Genomic DNA, 9,109 nt, shown 5'->3' with positions numbered 1-9,109 from the left:
CCCAACGTTTCCCAGACCCTGCCCAGGATTGGGGTGCCCCAAGCCACATTTTCAGCCAATATTGGGGTGTCCCAGTTCCTCCTCAGGATTGCAGTGCCCCCAAATCCCTTCACCCCCAATACTGAGATGCCCCAATCCCTTCACATCTAATATTGGGTGCCCTAGGACCCCCAGCACCTTTTAATATGGATATTGGGATGCTCATCTCCCCCCCAATATGAGGTTCCCCTTTATCCAACATTCTGGGGTACCCCAGACTCCCCTCACTATTGAGGTGCCTCCCATCTGCCTCCCCCCAGTACTGGGGTGCCCCAGGATCTTCTAAGTGCTGGGCTGCCCTCTAATGCCTTCCTCCCATATTGGGGTAGCTCAGACTCCCCCAGTATCGGGGTTCCCCCAGCTCCCTTTAACCCAATAGAAGGGTGAGACCCTCCCATAATGGAGTTCCCCAGGTTCCATCTCCTGATATGGGAGGGAATTGCCCCACTTCCCACTCAGGTTTGGGTTGCTCCCAAATCCCTTCATCCACAATTTTGGGCTACCCTGGGCCACCTCTGTAATAGGATGCCACCAGAAACCTTCATCCCTAATATTAGGAGTCCCCAGAGACCCCAATACTGTTGCCAGACCCCCCCAGTTCTGGTGGTTCCCTCAACTCTTTTCACCCCTGTCCTGGGTTACCGCAGAGCCCTCCAGTTTTGAGGGTGCCCCCCAGTTCCCTTTCCCCTCAGTTGTGGGGTGCCACAGACCCCCCCAGCATTGGTGATCCCCCCCACTCTGTACACCCCTAGTGTTAGGGTGTCCCCAACTTCTGCCAGGCTCCTCCTAATATGGATCTGCCACCTGCTCCATTTACACTGGATATTGGGGTGTCCCAGAGCCCTCCCCAGTATTGGGGGTGCCCCAGACTCCCTTCAGCCCAGGTATTGTTGGGCCCCAGCTACTTACACGGCCAATACTGAGGTGCCCCCGACATCTCCCAGACCCCTCCCTGTAGTGCAGGTGCCCACAGCTCCCTTCACCCAAAATATTGGGGTGCCCCAGATCCCCCCAACATTGGGGTGCCCAAAGCACCCCTGGCTGCCAGTATTGGGGTTCCCTGGAATCCCCCAGTATTGGGGATGCTCCCAGCTGCCTTCATTCAAAAGTTGGGGTGCCCTGACCCTTTTGCCAAGTATGTGGGTGCCCCAAATTCCCCCCCCACACACACATATTGGAGTCGCTCCTAGTTTTTTGAGACCCTACCCAATATTTCTCCCTCAAAACAAACAAAAAAACAATATTGGGGTGCCCTAGAGAATTTCACCCATAATATTGGGGTATTCTGGACTCATCACCCCAGGTTTGGGTGCCCCCAGCTCCCTTTTCTCCCCAAATGGGGATGCGTAATTTCCCCCCCATATTGGGGTGCCCCAACTGACTGCCCTAACCCCCACAATGACCTTTCCCTGCACAGGCTGCAGGAGGAGGACCATAAAAAGCTCATGGATTCTGGAGGAATCCCCGAAAAGTTGAAGACCCAAGTGAAAAGCAGCCAAGAGGAGCTGACATCAGCCAGGTAAGGGGCAAGCTGGGGAGGAGGGTGCCAGGCAACCGAGGCTGGGGTTTGGGGTAGAGGGGGGATATGGGTTGAGTTGGGGTCCTTGGCTCCTGAGGTGTGGGGACATTGGGGTTGCAGGAGAAATTTGGGGTCTCTAAAGTGGGATTTGGGGTCCCCGAGTGGATGAGGGATTTTGGAGTGCAGGAGAAAGGGGGGAAACTGGGTTCCCAAGAGGGCTTGGGGGTCCCTGTCGAGGAAGCAAGAAGGGATCTGTGGGGTTGGGGGGATTTTGCATCTCAGGATAGGGGTCATCTCAGGCCCCTGCGTGTCCTGAGTGGTGCCCTCGTTGCCCCAGAGCTGCCAGCGCAGGACAGAGGTGCTCCAGGCGGTGGAGGTGGTGGTGGTGGGTGCACAGGGGGGCACAGCCCCCTGTTGCCTTGTTTCCTGCGGCGGCTGCTGCTGGGCACCCGCCGTGCCGAGTGGCCGGGCTGTCTGCGCTGCCTCCTCGTGCTGCAGGTGCGTCACCTTGGTCGGGGACAGTGCAGGGACGCGGGGGGACACAAGGCATTGGGGGCCACGGGGTATTGGGTGGACACCTGGGGCATGAGGGACACATGGGAGATTGGGAGCACATGGTCAGGGACACAGAGGGGACTGGGGACATGTGGGATTAGGGAGACAGAGGGCAGGAAGGGAAACCTAGAGATCTGGGGACATGCGTGGCATGAAGAGTGCAGGACATTAGGAACACATCAGGACATCGAGGGGACAAGGGCATAGAAGGCACACAAGCCTTTGGGGACACATGGGGAATTGGAGAAAGATGGGGAACAGGAGGAGACATAGGAGATCTGGGAACATGCAGGGCATTGAGAGACACAAGAGCTAATGGAGAGTACGGGACATAAGAGGACACAAGACACGTGTGGACACATGGAGCATTGTCAGGACAGAGGCCATGATGGCATGTACAGAGCATTGGGGATATGGAGGACATGAGGCACAGAGCATATTAGGGATACATAGGAAATGAGGAGAATTTGGGTCATAAGGAACACGAGACACTGGGTGCACAAGGATGATGTGGGGCACATGGGCCATCAGGGGGACAGAACATCAGGGGTTCACAGGATATTTGGGGCCACACAGAGCTTGGGAACACGTTTGCCACCAGGTACATAGCACATTAGGGACACCCAGGGCATGGGCAGACACATGGGGAATCGGGGGACACAGGACATCAGGGGACAGCCAGAGCATGAGGGACATGTGGAGCATTAGGGACACAGGACATTAGGGACACATGGGAGATAGGGGGGACATGGGGCACTGGGGACGCATGGAGTATCAGGGACATGTGGGACATTGGTGGGTCACAGAGAAACATCGGGGGACATATGAAGCATTGGGTGGACATATGGTGCATCGAGACATGGCAAGTTAGAGACATGCAGGACATTCAGTGACTTGCCGGGGAAGGAAACACGCCAGGGATGCAGGACGTCACAGCAGGGATCGGGGCAGTGGGTCTGTAACAAGACAGGGACAGCCCGAGTTTCCCCTGTCCCAGCCATGGGCACTATGGTGGTCCGTGGGGTGGTGACACCAGTGTGGGCACAGTGTGGGGACACCCTGGGAGCCACCAGCGCTGGCTTCCCGGTTGTCCCCACCTTCCTGGGTGCCTCCGCGGATGCTGAGCGTGTTGGGGCCCCCACAGGGCTCCCGCCAGGTGCTCCCTGAGCAGCTCAAGCCGCTCTGGGTGTGAGACAGCCCTTCCCGAGAGCATCGTTGTGGTAGAGGCGGCCGAGCGGCAGGGCCAGGTGAGCGTCGGGGCACCCCCAGGTCCTGCTGGGAGCAGGGGGACACGGGGACCCTGCTGGGCACATGCTGACCCCACTGCACAACCACCCCTGTCTCTCCCCAGCTTGTTGGGGACCTGCTGCAGGAGCAGAAGAAGCCACTGGTGGCTGCTGTCAAGGTGCAGGCCGAGCTCTCGGACGTCCTCACCTGCATCCAGCACTAGTGAGTGTCACTGCTGGGTCCCCAGGATTACTCCAGTCACCCTCAGTAGTTTCCATGTCTCCTCTGTGCCAGGCCTGGGGTGCCCATGTTGCCCATGTCCCCTTCATGTCATCGTTGGGGTGCTCCTGGTCCCCAGGTCCCCCCTGTGCCATATTTTGGGTGCCCATGGTCCCCATGACCCCATTGGGTGACCCCACCCACCCCAACATGCCCCAACGCTCCATGGGATCCCCAGTGGGTCCCCCCCAACCTGGTACCCCCCCGCACACAGTGGGAGCCACTTTGGGTGCCCACTCCCAACCCAACATGAGAACCGCTGGGTTCCCCCGAGACCCTGCTCTGGGCCCAAAGGGGACCCCGAGCATCCCCTGCGTGTCCTGAGTGGTGCCCTCGTTGCCCCAGAGCTGCCAGCGCAGGACAGAGGTGCTCCAGGCGGTGGAGGTGGTGGTGGTGGGTGCACAGGGGGGCACAGCCCCCTGTTGCCTTGTTTCCTGCGGCGGCTGCTGCTGGGCACCCGCCGTGCCGAGTGGCCGGGCTGTCTGCGCTGCCTCCTCGTGCTGCAGGTGCGTCACCTTGGTCGGGGACAGTGCAGGGACGCAGGGGGGCACAAGGCAGTGGGGGCCACGGGATATTGGGTGGACACAAGGGGCATGAGGGACACATGGGAGATTGGGCACAGATGGGATCAGGGACACAGGGGGCATGTGGGATTAGGGATACAGAGGGCAGGGGAGGGAAACATAGAGAACCGAGGACATGCGTGGCATGAAGAACGCAAGACATTAGGAACACAACAGGACCTTGAGGGGACAGGGGCATAGAATTCACATAAGACTTTGGGTGTGGGAATATATAGGATAAAAGGTTCATGAAGGGAACCTGTTGAAGATTGCAAAACTAGGACTGAGGAACTGCTGGTGAAGCAGAGGAGACCCAGGATTGGTCACTGGGATGCTGACGCTCCAGGATTGGTGGGTTAAGATGTGTGAAGGTTATACGAATACCCAACCCTGGTTGGGTTTTTATACCAACCCTTCAGCCTTTGGCTGAAGACCATAGGCCCATCAATTACTCTACAGTGCTTATAAGCTACTTTCCAAAGGAACTTCGTAGCATACAACAGTTTTCCTCTGCCTGAATTCGTGACACTTCCGAGGATCCTCACCTCCCTCAGCATCACAAACCTCAGCTTCTTCTGACGATGATGATTCTATAAAATGAAATAAAATGGCAGAAAGTGATGTTTCACCTGTTTGTAACTCCAGAAAGCAGTTTCAAGTGTCTTTTCTCAATGCATAGTACAAGGGAAACACACACAGTAGGTTTTTTCAGGATACAAAGTGACAAGAGGGTAAGAGTACCATGTTGGGTTTATGACTTTTCTTTGAAGGATATATCTTTTTATACTTCTCAGTGGAGATCTTTAAATTAAAATCAGTAAGTTTGGATATGGAAATAACAAAACTTAAAGGTTAAGTTTTTGGTAAAACAGTGCAATGAAAGAAAAAAGTCATTATAAACTAAACTACAAGTAGAAACAGATTTAGAAAAAGTAGACCTTCTGAAGTGACCCTTTAGCAGCCCATTTGTAAGGGGGCATTGACAGAAATGGCAATGAGCAACTGAAGTGGCAAAGAAATGCAATGTGCACAGGTTACATGCATGCAATAAATGCAGCAAAATGCACTTGCACAAGAAATTTAAATCAAAGCTGAGTGTGTGTGTGTATATAAATATATTCAAGAAATTGTATCTCATTTATATGCAATAATTTAGCCCTGGAGAGTACCTGTGCACATAACCTACTTTCCAAAGGAGCTTGGTAGCATATGACAGTTTTCCTCTGCCTGAGGCCGTAACGCTTCCGAGGATCCTCACCTTCCTCAGCATCATGAACATCAGCTGCTTCTGACGATGATGATGATTCTGTAACTACAGCAGGAGGATACACTTCAGAGGAGCTCTCATGCACATCTCCCTTCCTGAAAATCCTTGCTGTGCTGCACAAAACCAGGAAAACTGCCCCACTATTGCTGTAGCAAGAGCACTGTTTCCCATGCTGAGTAATACTGCTCATTTACTTGACTTCCCACCTGTCTGTGGCATCTGTTGCCTTTTATTTGTGTTTGGTTGTGAGCATGTTGTGAATGTGTTCCTTTATTTTTCTGAGCATCTGTCCTGAGCTCAGCCCAGCCCAGCCCAGCCCTGACATCCATCCCGCTGGCTTGTAACCCCAAGGGCAATAGAGAATTATGCACATATGGAAATTATCCAGTAGTTAGCTCACTTCTGTGAGCAGTAAAGATAATTTAAAGCCAGAATTAACCTATCACCTGAGTTGCATAAGCTTTTTCAGCAGCTTCATTCTTCTTGGAAACATACATCAAGTTTCCCTGCTTAAAAGAACCAAGAAAATCAGTCACAAATATGCAGAGCACCTGACATGCACGTACTTTGTGCCTGTATAGAAACTTTATCAAGGCACTGCATATACACAAAAGATCCATTTTTTCTGCTCTACTTGAAAAAAAGGAATTTGGACCTAAGCAGGAAGCTATGAAGGCAACTTTCTAGCCTGCTCACAAAAGGAAGTGTTCAGCATCCCAAACGAAGAATTCCAGTTACCAGCAAAAGGAGGCAATAAGGATTGCTGTGTGCTTCAACAGCACCTCCTCCAGGGGCACAAGACTACTTAAGATGACATGCAATGCAGGCACAGCAACAAATACACAGAAAGCAGCCAGCAGGAAATGTGGTTTAGAAATGAGAAGGCTTCAAAATCCTAAAAAGGTAACTCTGGAAGTGCCTTTTAATCAGTGAATATTCTAAAATGGGCTTTAAGTCTACTTAAGAAAATACTTACATGCTACATTTGCCTTTCACAGCTGACTAAACTACACGATACAGGACATTCTTTGTAAAGTGAGGAGATTTTAAGAAAAAAATACAGGTCATGAGGAATCAAAGTTTGAGTCACATCACACTGACAAACACACGGAGGCATTCTACAGTGCATTTTATAGGCTATAACTTAACTGAGCTTTCCAAACTTTTTTTTTCCCCCCCGCCATGATCAGAAACTTAACTTAGGAATGAAGGCTGAAAGGACAGATAGCTTGGTTGTGCCTATGTGATGAGAGGCATCGGGCAGTCTGTTTGCCTCTTTAATCCCCAGTCACAATTTTTGGTAAGTTTTGAAGTAAATACCCAAGTCCTAGTAAGTCTGTAAACAGTTTGTCCATTCAAAAATCGCTAAAAAGCAATTCAGGAAGCATGGTGTAAGATGTATGTGGTGGCATTTCAGTGCAGCTTCACATTTTCTAAAGATGAAATTTCCACCACCCTTGGAGAATACTTGTGGGAATATTTGTGTTATGAATGAAGTTCTTATTCCACTGCTATAAAATTCATCTTACTAGTGTTTATTTACATAGGAAGGTTCTTATAATACATTCACTTTTAATATCCTTCCCTTTCAGTTTTTGCATTGTAACAAAAATTTACTCAGCTCTGTAATTTCGTTCCAAGTGAAACGACTGAAAATCAGTGAAACCTGCCAAACTCCCACGTTTCATTTAACAATCTATTCTCACAACAGCTTCAGCTGACTTCGGCCAGTGAGTTCCAAACTTTGGGGGCTAAGTGCAATAGAAGGGCAAGGGTTGACCAAGTGCGACCCTCATCTAGAAGCCAGCCTCAACGGAGATCCTGGAGATCCTTTGGGGTTGCTGTTACTCACCTTCTTCCGCTTCCTCATTGCTTTTGTCCTCATCTGCTGTCAGGTCTGGGGACTGCGTCCACAAAGAAAGAGGATGGGGAGAGAAGGGAGAAAAGAAGCTCTGCATTAGTTTGTCAAGAGTAGTTTATCACTGCAAATGCGCAAGCGTGCAGATAAGATCTCAGCAATCAACAGAAAGAGAGATCCCAGGACAGGTCGGAAAAGAGGTAGGATTTTTATAAGAGCGGATGACCTTCTCTGGAAAAGTCACTCTGCTTCTAGAGTGCTGACATTAAAGTTAATGTAATCACGGTTCCTTTGTAGAGTTTTAGCTGCAGATGTAGCATAGCACTGTTCACTGTATATGCTATTACACTTCTTTTTTAAAGGTTTTATTTGACCAGACATAGGAAACATAGGAACATATTTCCTGGAAAAGTTAAATTCCATGTCTAATGAAAAGGATGGAAGCACATCTGAGGACGATGACACATCTGAAGGCAGTGGAATCATTTCTCCAGCTGACATTGAACTGTCTTCGTTGAACTAGTGTCTTGAAGAAGGTTCCTAAGAAAAGAAGGAAATTCAAATTCTACCTGGAACTGCGGAGACTCGGGGTCTGAGTCCTCCAAAGCTGAGTGTCCAAGGCCAGAGCACAGGGACCCAGAGTGCACGTCTGTTTGATCTAGAGGTATATACACATATACACACATAGACACGTTGTCTGGATGCATGAAAACCTGCTCAGCTTCAAAACAGAGCCAGGGAAAAAACTTCAGCACCTCCATAGGGCCACCAGGTTCCACCACTAGTGACAAACTTCCAAACAAGGAGCAACATTTAAAGGAGGGGTTTATTTATCAACACACAGCCAATCTAAGCAACTAAAAACCCTCTAGTTCTGCTGTATGAACCGCGCAAGCTGGTGATTACCAAGGTTTTGCCCTTAGGTTGTTAAAGAAGAAGAAGAAGAAAAAAAAAAACTTTAACCATTTTGGGCTATGCAAATGGGTGACATAATTAAGTACAAAGTAAACAATTTCTAAGCACTGCTAGAACTAACTAACAATTTATGTTCGATAGGTCTAGTACCCATGGGTAGTCTTCATATACTCCTGGACTCCCACAGACCCAGCAACCCAGCATTTATTCTGCGGACCCACTCCCAGCCAGCTATGAACCCATACAGATCTATGGTGAGTTAGCCGGGGCTTTCCATCCTCTTCCTTTAACCAAGAAGTCCAGATTTCTGGGCTCCTGGAAATCTTAACTCTGGTATGATGAGTCCATCCATGCTCAGCTGTCTTGATTGATGTTTCTGTGGTTAGTAATACCTGATAAGGTCCACGCCACTTTGCCAGCAGCAATGCTTCTTTCCATGCTTTGACCAAGACTCAATCCCCTGGTTGGATATCATGGACTGCAAAATCCAAGGGGAAGGTCTGTGCTAGCTGGCTTTCTGTTGGAGAGACTTCACAAGAGAAAGTATTCTGATCACATATTGTTTTAAATATATATCACTTATCTCTACCTCCTTTCCAGGTTGGGTGTTAGCAGGATAGGGAATCCCAAACATTATTTTAAAGGAGGACAGCTGAATGTCTCCCCTCGGTTTTGCTCTTATTCTTGCTAAAGCTAATGGGAGAAGTCATGTCCACGGCATCTTAGTTTCTAACACCAATTTCAAAAGATGCTTTTTAATGTTCCCGTTCATCCTTTCCACTCTATCCGAGCTCTGGGGATGCCAAGGGGTGTGCAAGTCCCACCGAATCCCCAGGGCAGTCATGACACCTTGAAGGACCTTTCCTATAAAATGAGTGCCTCTGAAT

This window comes from Tinamus guttatus, unplaced genomic scaffold (assembly GCF_059628265.1).
Source record: "Tinamus guttatus ecotype Peru unplaced genomic scaffold, ASM5962826v1 Tinamus_guttatus_pri_ptg000037l, whole genome shotgun sequence".
NCBI lineage: Eukaryota > Metazoa > Chordata > Aves > Tinamiformes > Tinamidae > Tinamus > Tinamus guttatus.
This window is presented reverse-complemented; position numbering follows the sequence as displayed.